This window comes from Haliotis rubra, unplaced genomic scaffold, assembly GCF_003918875.1.
Source record: "Haliotis rubra isolate DU_JTF1 unplaced genomic scaffold, ASM391887v1 Scf30, whole genome shotgun sequence".
Taxonomy (NCBI): Eukaryota; Metazoa; Mollusca; class Gastropoda; order Lepetellida; family Haliotidae; genus Haliotis; species Haliotis rubra.
This window is the reverse complement of record NW_025766969.1, coordinates 2,178,766-2,198,086: the sequence shown is the minus strand read 5'-3', so window position 1 is coordinate 2,198,086 and position 19,321 is coordinate 2,178,766. Positions and strand designations below refer to the sequence as shown.

The 19,321-nt window shown below is 39.9% G+C and overlaps 1 long non-coding RNA gene across 1 annotated transcript; it reads left to right on the top strand.

Moving 5' to 3' along the window:
* The first annotated feature begins 313 nt into the window (after positions 1-313).
* On the top strand, positions 314-18,524 carry LOC124282579. The gene is made up of 3 exons (XR_006900195.1): positions 314-424; positions 6,235-6,237; positions 18,514-18,524. It is a non-coding gene; the product is annotated as an uncharacterized LOC124282579 (long non-coding RNA).
* Positions 18,525-19,321: the final 797 nt, after the last annotated feature.

The window sequence follows — 19,321 nt, the reverse complement described above, 5'->3', positions numbered from 1 at the left end:
CAAAAATCATGTGTAAGCCTGGGCTTTTTTTATAGTGGTAGCTACACCCTTGACTTGGAGCAAAATGTATATCTTGGCCTTGTTTACAGGTGGTGCGCAATTAATGCCCACGTGTCTACTACATTGTATAGACGTACGTCATGTTTCTGTAATACATACATACGGAACACCGTACCACAGAGACCTTCAGGATTTACCTCCGTACAAAGGTTCTTGAAGCACCGGCCTTACTGTTGACGTGCCCGTCAATAATTCATATACCACACACATTGATCGCGAGAGGAGGAAACAAAGTTACCAGGATGTTGTTTATCTGGATGATAACAGTTACAGGCATGGTTCCTCACCAGATGATGGCTCTCACCGCGGTGGGTTATCTGGTTACGCTGCTGGTTTTGGTGCATGTACCACTAGTCGAAGGTAGGTATTCATTATATGACATATCTAGTTTCTTTATTTATCGGAGAGATTCGATTTAGACGTGAATTCACTTTAGCAAAATCCAAACTCATTTCCATTTTTTTTAACAGTCGATGAGGTAACGCGACGTTTTCTTGATGGTTTCTTATGTATGGTGTATAGAATTCAAAATATCTATCTATCGGTTGAATGTTTGAACCCATGTACCCGTGTAAAATATATTTCGGAGAAGAATTTATATGGGCTGATGCAGCCTGTTTGCAGACCCATTTTCTTTAACAGTCGATGAGGTAACGCGGCGTTTTCTTGATGGTTTCTTATGTATGGTGTATAGAATTCAAAATATCTATCTATCGGTTGAATGTTTAAGAAACCCATGTACCCGTGTAAAAATATATTTTGGAGAAAAGAATTTATATGGGCTGATGCAGCCCTGTTTGCAGACCCATTTTCTTTAACAGTCGATTAGGTAACGCGGCGTTTTTCTTGATGGTTTCTTATGTATGGTGTATAGAATTCAAAAATATCTATCTATCGGTTGAATGTTTAAACCCATGTACCCGTGTAAAATATATTTTTGGAGAAGAATTTATATGGGCTGATGCAGCCTGTTTGCAGACCCATTTTCTTTAACAGTCGATGAGGTAACGCGGCGTTTTACTTGATGGTTTCTTATGTATGGTGTATAGAATTCAAAATATCTATCTATCGGTTGAATGTTTAAACCCATGTACCCGTGTAAAATATATTTTGGAGAAGAGAATTTATATGGGCTGATGCAGCCTGTGTGCAGACCCATTTTCTTTAACAGTCGATGAGGTAACGCGGCGTTTTCTTGATGGTTTCTTATGTATGGTGTATAGAATTCAAAATATCTATCTATCGGTTGAATGTTTAAACCCATGTCGCCGTGTAAAATATATTTTGGAGAAGAATTTATATGGGCTGATGCAGCCTGTTTGCAGACCCATTTTCTTTAACAGTCGATGAGGTAACGCGGCGTTTTCTTGATGGTTTCTTATGTATGGTGTATAGAATTCAAAATATCTATCTATCTGTTGAATGTTTAAACCCATGTAAAATATAATCGAGATATGGTGCTTTTAGTGGACGTTGAAGTGTCTTGCAACAGCAGACTTGGACTCCCCTGCTTCCAAACGTTTAGTGGCTTTATTGTAGTTTAGTAGTACTCAATCTTGGCATATTATATCTTTGTTTACGTCGTAGTGAGCAATATTCCAGCAATATCACTTCGGGGGACACCAGAAATGGGCTTCACACATTATACCCATGTGGGGAATCGTACCCGGGTCTTCGGCGTGACGAGCGAACGCTTTAACCACTAGGCTACCCCACCGCCCCCGTTTACGTCGTAAATTTCATAATGAAATGAAGAATTTGGTTTGGCCTTTTATAGTCACTACTCATGGTTCCTACACATGGCGCGTGTATTCCGTGGAAAACTGTTTCTGCATGCACTATCCATGGATCGTTTTAAATCTCTTGTGACAAACGTTCACAAACCCATTTTGGGATGCGTACACAACAACCACGATATATTTAACGGGATTTAAACACAGGACTTGTCTTAATGACGACTGCTGTCAAAATATATCGAAATGAACTGCTTTTTGAAGAGGATATTGGCATGGTTCTGGGGTATTTCCGTCACCAGTTTTACTTTAGTTTGTCACAATAAACTATTTCCCGTCTGTAATACACCGTGAGTAAGGGGAAATCAATTCATTATCATGTAAATTAATGCGTTGCAAACAAAGGGTACATCTGTACGCCACTCCACTGCGATGCTACTGCGATGTTACCTAGTCTTCTGACAATAGCCGAGATTTCGATATGCATGGGCGCTGATTGTGTAACCAAGGCAATTGGTTTTTTTTCTTCTAGAAAACAATGAAATCACAAACGACGTTTTTGTGTGTAAGATCTTCTTTGTATGGCTATTTAACATGTTTTAAGACAATCACTTGAAGGTTTTCTTTCAAACCATTTCAATTTGCTATAAAAACTATATATTCATATGATATGAGTTCATCGTTTAAAGTACAGACACATCTGATGTTAGTATTGGCACATGTACGACTTCCACAGGGTATACGTTAACAGTAAAAGCAAAAGTTCCTACAAATGGTTCATTCAAGTAATATGGCTCAACCAAGTGTCCTGGTAATCGTGTTTAAGTTTAAGAACTTTGTTTGCCTTCACGGACTGAACGAAACACTTTCCTTGGCATTGTGAAGAGATAGTTCAACGCAACGCTCAGGTAAATGCGGTTTCTGGTTTGCTTTCATATCTACAACATTAATGACATTCGTGTGCTCAGCCTTTGTGAGCGTAGACTCAGGAACATCTAAAAGCTACAAGAAATTGAAGAAATCTTAACCAACTGGACGACGTGATGAGTATCCTTCCTGCCGAGTATACAGGATCACAGACAGGTTGTAAAACCATCAATCCCATCCTATTAAATTGATAATATATATCAACGTCACTGTACCGTATACACCACCAATCGGCCATGACATTCAGGGCCTATATTGAATATCACTGAATTATTCACTATTACTACGTACACGTGCTCTGTACATGTGCACAGCCACATTCATACATAGACATACACAAAGTAACATACAGTAACTAAACATGAGTATATACGTACAAATACACGTACACATTCTAAAGCATTAACACACACGCACGCACGCACACACACACAATATATATATATTGACGAACGTTGACCTTTATGACCCAACACTGCCGCTGTTACAGGTCATTGGCTCCCTCCCTCTGCAAGCATTCTGCGTTCTGCTGTTTATTTTGTTGACAGTTACATAGACAGATTCTTTAATGCAAATGCATAAAATCGGTGATTTACAATGTGATTAGGTTGTCTGACAAAACATCGACTTACACAGTTTGAGATCGATTGGGTCATTGGATGAAGAGATATTTACAAAAAACCGGGTCCACATGCATTTCATGCCAAACTATAGTTGATTATTAAATTTAAATTTAAATATATTTTGGCTTCTCGTGTACATATGGTGCAAGTATTCTCTACGTCGAAGTTTATACTTTTTCTAGAAAATTGCCTCTTTGGCAATTCTTATGTTTACATTAGGTTGTACATTGTCTGTCTTTTTGGGTATATCAACATATATTCTATCATGTCATAAACGTAATATAATCATCAGTCATATTTACTGACATTGGAAGACGAGACTGACGATCGTTGAGAATGATCACTTATGAAGTATCCTGCTTCTTTATATTTATCATGTGTGAGATTCATTCCTAAATATTTGAACATATTTTACACATTACTGCTCTAGAACAATGTCTACAAATTCTATTTGCTCAAGCAAAGCATGCAGCCATTAGGTCCCTTGTAGTTTTAAATAAATACCTGATTGATTTTTATGCATTTTATAGCTTTTTTGAAGAAGAACTGAGCATGCCGAGTGAAGTCCCCATTTATTTGCATCGTGGTTTGTCATTATGATGGCAAATAGTTTTGAATAAATCTCCTGGAGTGCATCCCACATCTAAGTGGCCAGTAATTATAGATACGTTGGGTGAGTTTGTATTGGAATAATGTGGTGTATTGATCACCATGGCTATCTGCCACGTCAACAACGACAAATACGACACATCCTCATCTACGTTGAAAGTGGTCGAGGTTTGCATAATCCGAGTATGTATTTTTGTGGGCCCATTACACTCCTTTCTTATACAAATACACTTACGACCGAAAAAGAAAGTTTGCCACTTTGCAAAGAAACTGCAAATATCTGGTTCAAACTAAATCAATGCAAAACACATCGTCCCATCACAACAATGTTCTATGCTGAAAATGATACACGTCCACAGAACGTTTCTATTTCTGCCGACTTCCGACAATGACGTCAGTAGTGACCCATGCCGCTGGGTATATGGCTAGTCGATAGACAATGGCTGGGCGACTCAGGCTCAAATAAAGTGAGGACCTACAGAGGGGATATAGGACTTATAGTGGACAGTTACTGACAGCACAACATCATCGTCAGAGATTGAGGTGGGCACCGGACAACACATCGTTGACAGCGACGTGACTGCCAGAGAGCCGTCTTTACTGATGAAAGTCTGTTTAGTCTGCTCCAGAGCTGATGGAAGACAGGGCCTTTACCCCGAAGATGAGAACGAGCGGTGGAATTTTGCGTTCAGGAGTCGTGTCGTATGATATAGGAGTGTGAGGTGTGAGGGTGGGGGTGGGGATGGGGTGGGGTGTTACTGTGCTTGTCTTACCAACTGACATACCATTTCTACCATAGCTGCCACGTGGTGTCCGTTATCAGCATGATAACAATTGACCCTTTACACGCTAAAATATGTCGTGTCATTGAACTTGAGCGAATGATAGATGTGTGCCTATTACCCATTAAGCCGAAACGTGTTTTGGTAACCCCTCCCAATTCGGGCAATTATCATGCCGATATCTGCTGATATATGACTGTCATTTTAAATGTTGGTTTCAATGCGTTTTTGATCTTTTCCAATACGACTTATACTAAATGCGTCTAACGTATGTGGCTTACGTAACTGGGGTAAAGTTTCTTTTGAGACGTCAGTTTATATGAATATTATTAACACTTGCAGGTTCGCGAATTCGTGTCTGGTATAAAAGATCAGGACCTACTTATGGAAGCGTAGTGAATTTTAGCAGTCGGAACAAAACAATATTCACGCTAAACGATATGGTTTCATCAAACATCGATGTTTGATGCGTCAGGATTATATATCATACATGAAAATACAGGAATAAATACCTACACAGATGTTGGTATCTTTCAGAAGTTGATGTAGGAGTACGATTAACGTTTCGGTGAGTATGATTTAAAGCCGATGAAGATATCTCATTTCGTGGATGTGAATTTCAAATGTGTAGATGGTGAAAGGTTTTTAGGGCATTGGTAGGAATAAGCACCCATACCTATGCCTATTTCACAACAAATCATCACGTTGAGGAAGTGCCCGTATGTTTCCGGGCTTTTTGAGGGAAGCAGGTTGGGGTAATGCTTGTAGCGTATTTTGTACTTGAAGCTTTAAGAAGAACTAAATTCATAATTGTCTTCCATTTTTTTAAGAAGTTTGGCGACAATGAAATTATTCATTTAGTTTGGATTAATCGCGTACCATGGTTTGATATATGTTTAAGTCATATTTTGTTGGATATATAGGTAGAATAAACTGATCCTCAAAGACTTGCGTGCGAGCGTAGGCGTCTAACACATGAAATGGCATGTCAGCTGTGACAACTTCGCTGTATACTGAAGAGTTCTTAAAGCTATGAATATTGTTACCTTGAGGAGTCAAATGTCTAACTGATTCGCTATATCCACCTGCGAAGTCAAATGTCTGACTGATTTGCTATAATCCACAGGTGAAAACCGAGTGCTCGGTGGGCGAGCGGTTTAAAGTGCTGGGCTAAAAATCAAGCCATCACGGCTGTACGCGGATCCAGTCCTCGCTTTTCTTTTTCAGAAACATTGTTTTTCTTCAAATTTTTATTCTGAGTAGTCGGTTACGTTTGTTGAGATAATCTTTCTTCTTGTCGTAAATAAGTTGACCTCGAACCACGTCCGCTCAGTGGGCTTTGCACAAAACATAATGGCATTTCACTCCAATACCGTATACCGAACACGTGTTGTTTACGAATCCCTTTCTGATAGAAATCATGTGTATTCCGCAGTACTCCGTCGTGTATTTCTTTGCCACAGGTCTCGGCTTTTCCAACGTAATTGCAAACATACGGAGTGGGTCTCATCTTTGTTATGTATGCACCTAGATATACATCAGTCTAATTGCTTATCTGTATGCACCTAGATTTTAGTTAGTCTTATTATTTGGCGATTAAGACTGTAGTGGCGAGGCCTAACACAATGAAGATCTGACTCAGGGAAAGTGCGTAATATTGCGATAGGTTGGGCTCAAACATAGGGGTTCCAATTGTTTTCCTGTAACAAAATAGTCGTGCATGGCATCGTTTAAGTCCATAAACGTTCTCATTGGACTTGGTCGTGAATAAAATCCATTCTTTGCATTCATTTTTTTAGCGGAGTCGGTTTGTGTGGCTTGTAATTTCTCCACGGCTAAATCATGACGCTTCCGTTCCGTTTCTATTTCGGCTGCATTGGATGTTCGTAATGTAGAAAAAAGGTAATTACTACCTGAAAAGGCAAGGGCGTTGACTACAGCCCCGCCGACCATCAAAGTAGTCATGGCCATTATATATTTTATAACGCTTATTACTTAAATATGTTTTCCGGAATGATGACTCGCTTGATGAGCGTATCTTTGGTGGCCATCGCTAGTCCCAAATCCAGGACCAGCATGCCCACCAGCATGCCCACGAAATTGTGTTTGGGAGTGGCTTGTTTGATGATAATTTTCCTTAATCGCGCACTGCTGATGGCTAAGCCAGTGACCACAAAGGAGTGATACGCGAACGCTTTTCCGTCAGTAGACTTGTTTATTACATAACGTGCAGGTTTACCTCTGATTGTTTTGTCGATGGTTCGACCACCACCATTGTCTTTTCATTTTGCTTCTTCGTTTTATATACCCATGCAGCCGCGGCGATACCCGTGAAAGTGGCTACCATGGTGTACGGGATCCATGGTCGGATCGGTTTATTATGATGCCTAGCTAACCTGCCTTTTTTTTTTCGGCGGCTACTTTTGTAGGTTTTTTTTGTTTCTTCGTGACAGTATCAGTATCGTCTGCCCCCGTGGTAACCGACGTCACGATGCATGTAAATTGTCATTTCCTCATACAGCCCACATTAAACTATTCCGTAGCACCCCAGTTCTTAGTTTGCAGTTGCTTCACTCGGCTAACATCACTGATGGAAACTTTGCCGAGTCTTGGTTCGAATCTCTTCTTTCATTCGGTGGTATTTTGCGATTTCCGACATCACCAACCGAAACTCTTCCTCAGAGATTTTGATATCGGTGATTGCTGTGGAAATATATGGAATCCTGGAAGGGACATTGTCGCGTTGTCGCACTGTCGCGTTGTCCCCTCTCAAATACAAGCAAAATGAGGCAAAATAAACCAAAACACGACATGGGACAACGCGACATTTCGCCCATTTGTCGCATTGTCGCTTTTTGAATAATTTTTTTTTTTTTATTCCTCCAAAGGGCGACACGTGACATAGCGACAATTTTCAAGGTCAAAATATGTCGTATTGTTGCCCTATGTAAAATGTGTAAAAACCGCCTAAACATTTACTAGAACTCGACACGCGACAATGCGACATTTTGATGAAATGTCGCGTTGTCGCATTGTCGCGCTTTGTTAAAATATTGAGTATATGTATTATAACATATGACTGAAACGCGACAATGCGACAAAATACATGTCGCATTGTTGTGTTGTCACCCTTTTCTATTACCGGCGCGCATGTGTACTAAGTCAATTAGTCTATGCATGCGCAGAAAATGTTATACTCTATTTCAGACTTCACTGGTCTTTTGTTACCTCCAATGGTTTTTACAATGAAGTAGTGCTTGTAATGGCAATGGAGGCTGCTTTTCTTGAACTTAATGGAAATCTTTCATTGTTGCCTTATTATTTTATATATTGTAAATGTGTTTAGCCAATCAAGTGTGTTTTAGCAGCCAGACAAATTATTAGCGCTACTATTCATTGTAATGACAGCACACGGTGGCCCTGTCATTCAAGGCGAGGCAATTTGCTATGCAGGGTTGTGTCTCTTAGTCACACTAGATAACTATGATCACAGGTTCGAATCCCAGGACCATACACATTCATCACTTTGAACATTTCACCCATATCAAGCTGACAGGTTGTGAAAAAAATGAAATATTGTTAGAATTCAGGCCACATCGGCATAAACATCAGGTGAAATCCTCGAATGGGTCACTATGTTCGACATAGTTCGGCTCCTGACAGAGTTTCTTGGTACAGTCCTGTCCGACGCTGATGAATTTGTCCGACATCTGCCTCTGTTCAGCCAGCAGTGGATGGATACCAGGTAGAATGAGATGGTAATATCACTTAACCAATCAGCACCTCAAAGACAGTTTATGTCGGCTTTGAACGTGATATTCTTCTTGGGAAAACATCATACAAATGGACTGTTATTATTATGATATTAGAAACGATGAAATTGCTTGGCAGAGTTGTGTACCCTTGGAGTGCCAAAAACCAACCCTCCCTCCCTTACTCACTCCTCTCGCTCCGCGCCTCTCCACTGCACTCCGCTCCGCCCCGCTCCGCTCTTCTCCACCCTGCTCCTAAACGCTCCACTCGTCTCCGCTCCTCTCCTCTCCACTCCACTCTTCACTCACTCACTCACTCATTCACTCAAGGTTTAGGGAACTTGGTAAATTAGCAAGGTATTTCATTACAATAATGTGTTGTGATGTCTGTTTTTCAATTCTGTTTGAATCCTATATTATTAATCCTGCACATGTCATGATTCACAATATATCGATTATTTTCTCATACGATACTATACCCAGCGAAATGGCCAGTTTCAATACATCCATTCCATTAACCAAGAACTTTTAACCCACAGACTTCACGGCCACATTTATTATTACTCATAGTTCAATCCCCGGGTATCTTAGCCCTTTAAAAACATCTAAACATAATCACCCTTGTAATAGTTTTGAAATTCCGTGGTAACTAATAAAATGGGACACATGACAATGCGACAACGCGACATTTTGATGAAATGTCGCGTTGTCGCATTGTCGCATGTCGTGCTTTGTTAAAATATTAATAATAATAATGTCCACTTGTATGGCGCCGTTTCCACACACTAGTGTATGCTCATGGCACCCCGTGTGTAAAGCTAAAAATCTGCAGCAATTGTACAAGTCAGTCATTCGTAATATTTCCTGAAAAGATTGGTCTTCAATGAAGATTTGAATAAGTCAAGAGATTTTGCTGTTTTGATGGTTATGGGAAGACTGTTCCACAGTGAAGGAGCAGCATAGCTGAATGATCTGTGACCATAGTTCTTGAGATTGACGGGGTGTTGTTAGGAGGAACTGTTGGTGTGATCTCAGCTGTCGTGGGGGTGTGTACACTGAGATGAGTTCAGAGAGGTACTGAGGCGTTAGGTCATGTAGACACTGGAACGACATATTGAGTATAGTATGTTTTATAACGTATTTGACTAAAATGCGACACGCAACAATGCGACAATGTGACATTTTGATGAAATGTCGCATTGTCGCACATCGCGCTTTGTTAAAATATTGAGTATAGTATGTATTATAACGTATTTGACTCAAACGTGACATGAGAAAACGCGACATTTTGTCGCATTGTCGCGTGTCGCGCTTTGTTAAAATATTGAGTATAGTATGTTTTATAACGTATTGATTGACTAAAACGCAACGACGCGATAATGCGACAACGCCGACATTTCATCAAAATGTCGTGTTGTCGCATTGTCGCGTGTCGCGCTTTGTTAAAATATTGACTATAGTATGTATTATAACCACAGGGGTTCGAATCACTGTTTGACCGCTCTTCGATAAACATCGACAGTTTCCGTGGATGTTTTAATGACTCAGAAACAGAAAACGGCTCAGCCTGGTTCCCAGGGTGTGCTGCCCTAATGCTTCGACGCTGAAAAAGCCATTTATTATCTAATTCTTTTCTAATGTATTATGAGGAAATAATTGATAAAGTTCAAACCATTGTTTTTTAACTGCGGGTGTGTTTGTAAAATTGTCGGCTCTCAGTAACATAATACAGAAAAATATATTCCTTATCTTGAGTTACTTTGGTACATATAATTTGTAATAAAATTAAACGGATCCATCCATGTACACACTTTTTTTTCCAAGAATGTTTTCTGAATCGGTTTTGCAAAACAACATGAAAAGGTTGTACCAATATTATTCAGAAATGTTTATGATCAAAATAAACATAGGGAATCAAATGATCTGTGCATAAAAACACACACAATTATACTGCTGAATACAATGAATTTGGCACACTATTTTACTAAAATGAATATATAAAAGTACACAGTATGATCAGTATGCTAATACACTACCATAAAAATACATACATTGCCTTGAAAGTACATATATTTGAAGTTTAACTTTTAAGACAGATGTACATTCTGCTATATGTGAGTTTTACCAATGAAACTTGTCCTGAGTACTGTAGTTTTTATGGCTTGAAGCCAGTATCAGTGTATACATTTGGTATACATGTATATTGATCATTTTGAGCATGATAACCCTGGTGATATTAGAATAGATCTGATACATGTTAATAATCATATAATTTGATATCAGCAATTATTCAGCAGTTAACCAGTTTGATTAAATTCTGCAATGGAGTCTTTTTGCATTACTTTATTATACTTTAGGGCTGTGCATACAAACATAGTTCAACAGTGATTTTACTTAGAATTTTGGAGAATGACAGTGCTCTGAATTTGTTAGCCAGTTCACTATTGATATTTAAAAAAAATTGAAATTGTATGGTTTGTATCTAGAAATTGTGTCTTTTTATAGAAATCTGGGTATTATGTTAACACCTAGACTTATTTGGACTAAAGCACTAACTACTCTTGGTGTAGAGATTGAAAAGGCTATTATGACATTGTACAGATATTAAAAGAAAGTTGGAAATATACCATGTCCAGATTTATTTAAGATATTTAGGGCTCCTTGCCTCTAGGCAGGAGACCTATTGTAATCATTCAGATTATTAGGGCTCCTTGCTGCAAAGCATGAGACCTATTATAATCGTTAATGTTTTTATTATTATTACTATTTATTATTCCGCCGTATTTTGCACCAGCCCTACAAAGAACACCAGTGGACAGAATCGCTTGAGAAAGGTCACCTAGATGCCCATCGAGGTGTAGATATTCCCCATTAAAATCTCAATGCCCTAGGCCCAATAGCAAAGGGCAGATAATTCAAAATAATTTTAAAATTTCGATTTCAAAAGCAAGTACAGTCAAATCCCGATGAGTCGAATCTCTGGGGACCAAGTAATAGATTCGACTTATCGATGTATTCGAGACATAGGTATGTCTATGAGGTAGAAAAAAAGATGATCCAGTCCTAATTCCTCCGCCTAAGCATTTGTTTACCTAATGATTTCCCTATCACTAATAGGGGCACCTTATCAGTTCCAGTCTGATTAGCACAGACAGTGATTTCCGTAAAATCACTAATCTGCCTTTTGAACCCCCCCGCCAAAGGCGGAAAGGTGTGAGCTGCGCTGGTTTGTTAATTGGATCAGTTTGCTACACCAATCAACTTCTCATTGACTGACTTCAGCTTATGTATACAAGATTGCTGTTGTTTGAATCTCATGGGACCAAATTTTCTTCTCGAGTCATCGTGTGTATTTATGAGTCGAATTCGAGTAACCGGTATTCAAATGATGACAATTATAACAGGGAATGGTCGGGACCGACAGGTACTTCGAGTTATGTGTAATATTCGAGACACCGGCATTCGACTCATCGGGATTTGACTGTATGTGCAAAACTACGGATCTAGTAAGTGCCAAAGTTCTTGAGCAGATGCGTAATCAAAATGCCTACAATTTTGCCTGGACAGGTCAAGTCGCTAAAATGTACCGTTCGGAAGTTATTTTTGTTTAACTGATGTCCAGTAACCATTGTGCAAATTCTGCACAAAAAGTGCCAGGATGATAGACGAAGTCTTGGTGCTTCCTGAACACTAATTGTTTTTACCGTAGACTGAAGAACAACTGAGATACCGCCTTTTAAAGAGGGAACTATTTCTTCTCAAGAACTTCTTAAAAGGAACATGACCCCCGCGACCCCGGCTGCATTTCAACGATTCGCTCCCGTGTCAAAAACGTGTTCTGGATGCGTTTGGGGCGATTTCTAGCCCTCAAATACAATTCAAACACCTGTAGCTCTGAAACCAACCGTCCGATTTCAACCAAAATGTACCTGTACAAGTGGGCTATTAGTGTCGATTGTAACTACCGATTGCAGTAATGTATCTACAAAAACAACAGAGGGACAAGTGAAATTATATTTTCCACATTTTAGTTGCTATCTTCATCGGTTCTCTAGAGAACACAATGAAAGTTAGCCGTATGTATCGCAAACGTTAACTGATCAGTTTCTGTTCTTCGGTGCATGTGAAAAGTATCACCATTTGGTACATATCTTCTTCATGATTGTTAGAGGTAATTAAGATAGCTGTTTGAACAAAGGGTTCTTCTGTTTTGAGTGATTACAGACACAATAGGCTAGATAGAACTAAAGCCAAGGAGCCTACATCGTTGCTTGCAACTATATTTGATGCTATGATTGTTCCTATGGTGTGTTATGGTGCAAAGGTATATGCGACAATGCATATTTCATCAAAATGTCGCATTGTCGCGTGTCGCATTTTAGTCAATACGGTATAATACATACTATACTGAATATTTTAACAAAGCGTGACGCGCGACAATGCGACAACGCCGACATTTCATCAAAATGTCGTGGTTGTCGCGATTGTCGCTGTCGCCAGATTAGTCAATACGCTATAATACTTACTATACTCAATATTTTAACAGAGCGCGACGCGTGACAACGCAACATTTCATCAAATGTCGCATTCTCGCGTGTCGCGTTTTAGTCAATACGTTATAATACATACCATAGTCAATATTTTAACAAAGCGCGACACGCGACAGCGCGACATTTCATCAAACTGTCGCGTTGTCGCATTGTCGTGTGTCGCATTTTATTAGTTACGGCGGTTTATGTAAACTATCACAAGCATGATTACTTTTTGATGTTTGGAGCAGAGTGAGTGAGCGGGGAGTGGAGTGGATTGGAGTGAGTGAGTGGAGTGAGGGAGGGAGCAAGCGAGTGAGGGTTGATTTCTGGCACTCCAAGGGTACGCAACTCTGCCAAGCGATTTCACCGGTTTTAATATCATATCCTGGCACCCTTAGGTAAAGAAGGGAAGGCATTCATCAGCGATTCATCGGCCTTTATAAGCAAGTTGAAAGAAGATCAACTTTCCGGTATCATGGTCAGCTATGATGTAGTTGACCTTTTCACTAACATCCCTTTGCAAGAAACCCTGAAAATTCTCCGGAACAAGCTCCAGACTCGAATCAAAGAACTTGATACCAGTCTCACGATATATAGCATCATTAACCTCGCTACAACCTGTTTTGATTTCTCTTATTTCACATTTAATGACAAGATATATAGACAGATACATGGCCTACCTATGGGCTCACCATTGTCACCGCTTATCACTGAAATATATATGACCTCCTTTGAAGAATCTGCTCTCTCCACAGCACCCTTTCAACCTTTGTGCTGGTATCGCAAAGTAGATGATACGTTCACAACCATAGACAAGCAAGATGATCCAGCAAAGCTACTGCAGCACCTCAACAACCAGCATCCGAGGATAAAGTTCACAATGGAGACTGAGCAGAACCGACAACTTCCTTTCGTAGATGTTGCCCTCCAATCTACAGACAAAGGTCTCGTCACTTCTGTGTACAGGAAGCCATCTCACACGGATCAGTATATCAATTACAACTCCTGTCACCACCCACAGATCAAACAAGCAATTATTGCTACTCTCACTAGAAGAGCCAAGTCGATGTGTCACCCAGATAATTTAAACAGTGAAATTGATTACCTCAAGAGAACCTTTACTGTCCTCAATGGCTACCCAGCCCGTCTTGTCTCCAGGACTATCACCAAAACGCTTGAATCATCAGAACTGCACCTCAAGCCTGAACCATCCCCAATCAGGATCACCATACCCTACGTGGGACCAGTCAGCCATCAGATAGCCCAACTAATCAAGAGCAAAGCGGGCTTTGATGTAACTTTCTCTCGCGGTACAACAATTAAGACACTCCTCCAGGCAAATGGAAAAGGATCTAGCAATGGAAACCCCAACCCTAGAGGATGTGTATACCAAATACCATGCAGCTGTGGCGATCAATATATTGGCGAGACTCTCAGGCCCATTAACACCCGGGTTGCTGAACACAAGTCGTCAGTATGCAAACAAAATGATAAGTCAGCTATATCGGAGCACAAGGCAAATAAGCCAAGTCATGTAATCATGTGGAATGACATCAGGGTGCTTTCGAGAAATAACAACGACTGGCGTCGGAGAAAACTCCAGGAGGCTGTGGAGATAAGGAGACATAAACCAACAATGAATCGTGATCAAGGTGTATACCTGCCAAGTGCATGGGACCTCTTGATTAACTTTTGATGAACTTTAGATAAAAGAAAAACAAGTCTACTATTCTTTTTGGAAAGCCTGCTATCAAGTAACTTTTGTGTAATTAGCAGTTGTTGTGTATTGACAATTCAACTTTCAACTCTATTATTTAGCATGAATTTTCATCATTATGTAATTAACTCTTCAAACTCACTTATACAGTACTCTCCCTAGTGTACTGTGATGTCACTTGCATTGTGACGTCAGAACTCAGTTATGACGTCATAGTGATGATGTCATAGTCCTAACTGCCAGTTCACCTGATGAAGGGACCTGGAATGGTCTCGAAAAGTCCTGAGAGAAATTAAAAAGAAGTTTAATCCATAAAAATATCTTGTTCAAAATTGCCTCTGTTCACCCAGCAGAAAATGGGTACCCAGTTGGATAAAGTCATGTGACTATAACTTTCTAGTGCCTAACGGGCAGCTTGGGTTATCTGGGGTAATAATAATCAGATTCTGACTACAGCATCCAGTGAACAACTAGTCAGATGGATACTAGGTGCTATATAAATGAAGTATTATTATTATGTTTTACAGATTAAGATAAAAATGCAGCAGAGAGGGTTCGGGTGATCCTGGCACAGTCAGGCTGGTAAGGCTCATCATCAGCTCAGGGCCCATACCCTCTCTACATGCAGCCCAGACAGCAAATGGGACTTCTCCCAGGAATCGCTGCCTAGTCGAACCCACCAAAAACTTTCCGGAGAATATGAAGACTCCCCAACACTGCAGCCTTTTGCATGACCCAAAGTGACAGAAGGGCTGTGCTCCCAGTGGAGAACCCGGGCACTCTCCAGATCTGTGCCAAGAGATCAGGAAGTACCAAACCAAGGGCACCTAGAACAATAGGGAGTCTGACGACAGTGTACTTAGGGTGCAAGCCACACATTTCCGCAGGTCCGCATATTTAGTATGCTTTTCCTGAATCTTGCCAATCACATTGCTGTCAAAAGGGACAGAAAATTCAATGATATAAATGAATTCATTGGCTTTATTAAAAAGGACAAGATCAGGTTTGTTGGCTGGAATTCTTCTCAGGCTGTATATGGGCCTATTCCACAGAAGTTTGAAAGCAACATTTTCCATCGATCTCATTGCATCCAATTCGTTTGGATGAATTAAAACTAGAATGCTGTAGTAGTAAATCCAAACTTACCACGAAGACCACTAAAAAGATGCAAACAGTGTGGACCGAGTGCCGTGTAACAGCAAGTGCATTAAATCAAGACGAGTTGAGAGATGTGCCTCAAGAAGCGTCGGATGGACTCAACGACGTGTTGTCCACGATCAACGATAGTGGATTAGAAATACCGGAGCTGAATTATGGCATTCGGGAACTGCGAGGGTTAGAGAAGGTTATGCAAACCATGCGCGGATCACTCATGAATAACATCACTAAAAAAAACAACACTCTCGACAATCGTATAGATTACGAGAAAACAAAACTCGAACAAGATCATCCGGCATCACATCGAAGAAAGATTACGTAACTTACAAGATGAAATATTGTCCTGATTAGAAGCGGCTTCCACCAACTGAGAAGCACTTCAATCCCAAATCAGTCGAGTGAGTTTTGAACAAAGACACCATGTTGGCCGAAATGCTTAAAACGTTATTCCGAGAACAGGGAATCACCATAGCTAGCATTTTAACTGTGCTGGGGTTCATCATATTGACTTTAACCGTTTCTCTTATGGGCGGTGGTGGTACCACTACGAGTCGAGCACCAAATGACAAGGGCGGTGTGAAAGAATGGATAAAACAACATTTAAAATCCCTGGGGAAGCCCTAGCAAAACTGTCCTGGAGAGCCCTGGAAGCCCTTCTGGGTATCCTTGGTAGCATCATTTCCTGGTTGTTAGGATTCTTATCAAAAACAGTCACGTGACTTAGTCAAAACTTGTGGGCATTCGTTGTCGCCGTGGCCGGTCTATTGTACGTCGCCGCTAAAGAATTTTTAACCAAATAAGACAAAATCAGACCACAATCCCGGGGTTATTCGAATCCATTAACGAATGGCGAATCCGTTCAACTGCTTCATGCAATGCTTCCGCGATATCATGTATTACCTGCAATGGTCGAATATCAATAGCAATAAAGACAACAACAGGTTATTCATCAAAGGAATATGCCACACGATATCCGACGGTTATTATATTATTGTTTGTATGTTGAATGACGAAATTTTAAAACCCATTGGAGCCTGTCTCAAACTAAACGAGTCTGATGGAATGCTGATATTAACCACTGGGGAAGATCCCATAAGATTCGGTAAGCCCTTCGCAAAAACTCTGGTTTATGCTGAATGAAATACAACCTCACTCCACCGTATCGGGGATTGAAATTACCGGACATCATTCTCAGTCTAATTCACCAGGCTGGTATAAATACCTTATGATGACCCGACCTGAAAGTTTCTGCTCATTGCCCCCGCATGGTGCAGATGATTCAGAAGTTCCGGATTTCATTTAAATGAAATCAAATGGTTTCTTACTGATTAATCTTGTCACTTCGTTATTTAATGCTGACACAACTGGGGATAAACGTGTCACCCATTCTGTCGATCATTTAAAGGTCACATGCAACGTAAAACACAACTTTGCAGATTCTGATACCTTTTCGGTATGGACTTACGGAAACAAATCATCAAAAATGCAAATTCAACTTGTAAAGTTGAAAAATAACTCGATGAAAAAACACCACACGAAATCTTAGTTCAAACGATTCATTAACTTTCCCCCAGAGCTTGGGGGAATTGAAGTAGTTTCAACAGCTGGGCTGCGCTCATAGCACATGTGCAGTGAAATAGGTTCGCAGAGCTTGGAAGCGGGTTGTCCGGTGAATATTTGGTGAAGGCTTTGGTGTGAGCTATTTTTCTAATGTTTTGTTGATATTTCACAGGTGCGATCTTTTTATATGTTATTACAGTAGATTACCGATTTAACTGTTTATATAATTTCATTTGTCTATTTCACCAAACGTTCTTCTTACCGAGTCACTTTCTCAGTTCGATACTTACAAGCAATGTCATTATTTAGCGTAGACAGAATTACTAACTGTGATATAGATATGTCGTTGTCACCGACAAAACTCAAAGTCTGTTTTATTGGCACCTATGTGTCTGCCTGCCCGTCTGCTAATGACAATATTCAATACACAATTTCAATCACTGACCACATGCAATTTGAACTTAACACCTATCAGGCTATACACCATAAACAAAACGCATTGAAACGATATAATTTTGTTTTTATGTTTTTTCATAACCAGCAATGTATATTATATGTCATGAATAAGTGATAATTGTGTTTTAATTATGTTTGATTTTTTGGTTGCATGTGACCTTTAACGGGCTTTACCATCTCCTGCCCACATAATACTGATATCCAAACAAGCAATGCTCGATTAAATCTCTTGACAATAGCTTGGCTACGATGAGTGCCCGCTATTCTGCGCCTGACATTGACCTTGTGCTTTGCAAGCAGCTGCGACACAGATCCCATGAACTCGCATCCAGGGTCGACATGTAATTCTTTGGGCCACTTCAAAGGACTTCATTTGTATATATGCGCCAGTGCATTAGCCACTGAAGTTGAATCTTTAGCCACATCCACTACGGACAAAGGATATTTATGCGTTTTACGTCTTACCTTATTGTGTGGAAGAAACAAGAGGTCGGCCTGATGTTCCTGATTAGTCGTTGAAATATCAAACTTCCCCCTGGGTATATATTGTGGAGCTGGTAAATATATTTGCCATATTGCTTGTTTCTTTAACCAATCCTTATAGCAGCATCTTCGGATACGTTAGCCACTGCAGCTAGCTTTTTGTATTACTCCTTTCCCTTTCCAATATCCCTGTGGGCTGTTGTAAATCTTATCCATGATTAATAAATAATAATATTTACCTTTAATACATCTTCATATTGGTGAGACATCAAATTATTTGATCTGTTTTTATGGGGACTATGGGAGCAAAATTGAGGAAAAAGGGCTTGATAATGGGGGTTGGTCTCATATCTCCATTGTGTATACTACTGGGTTAAATCTATGTGATATGATATGCCTAACACAGCTTTTCTAGCCTAAGAAACTGCACTTTGGGTATGCTTATCCCAAAAAATTAATACCCAAATACCTATAAGTATGGCTCACACTTGAGACATTTCCCTCCATAATGCCATTTTTCATTTCTCAAGAGAACCGCCGTATAGCTGGAATATTGCAGACTGTGGCGTAAATCTAAACTCACTCTCAAGGGAATACCCCTGTTCTTGAAAACAACCCCTTTAGTCTCATCCTAATTAACTGGTACTGCAATATGAATGTATATTCTTTTCTAAAATGCATATTCCTTTCTACGGACCAAAGATCAGATATCTTAATGACATCATTGGCAAACAATAATATAAACAGTCAGACATATCTGAATACATATTATTAGACTAACACATGAATATACTTGATTGTATATAGCTTGTACATTTTTGGAGAAAACCCTTTCCTCATCAAGACCATCCATAATTTCGACCTATTGACAAGATAAAAAGCTTTTGAAAAATCTAAAAATAGAGCATAAACCTTTCCCCTTTTCTTTG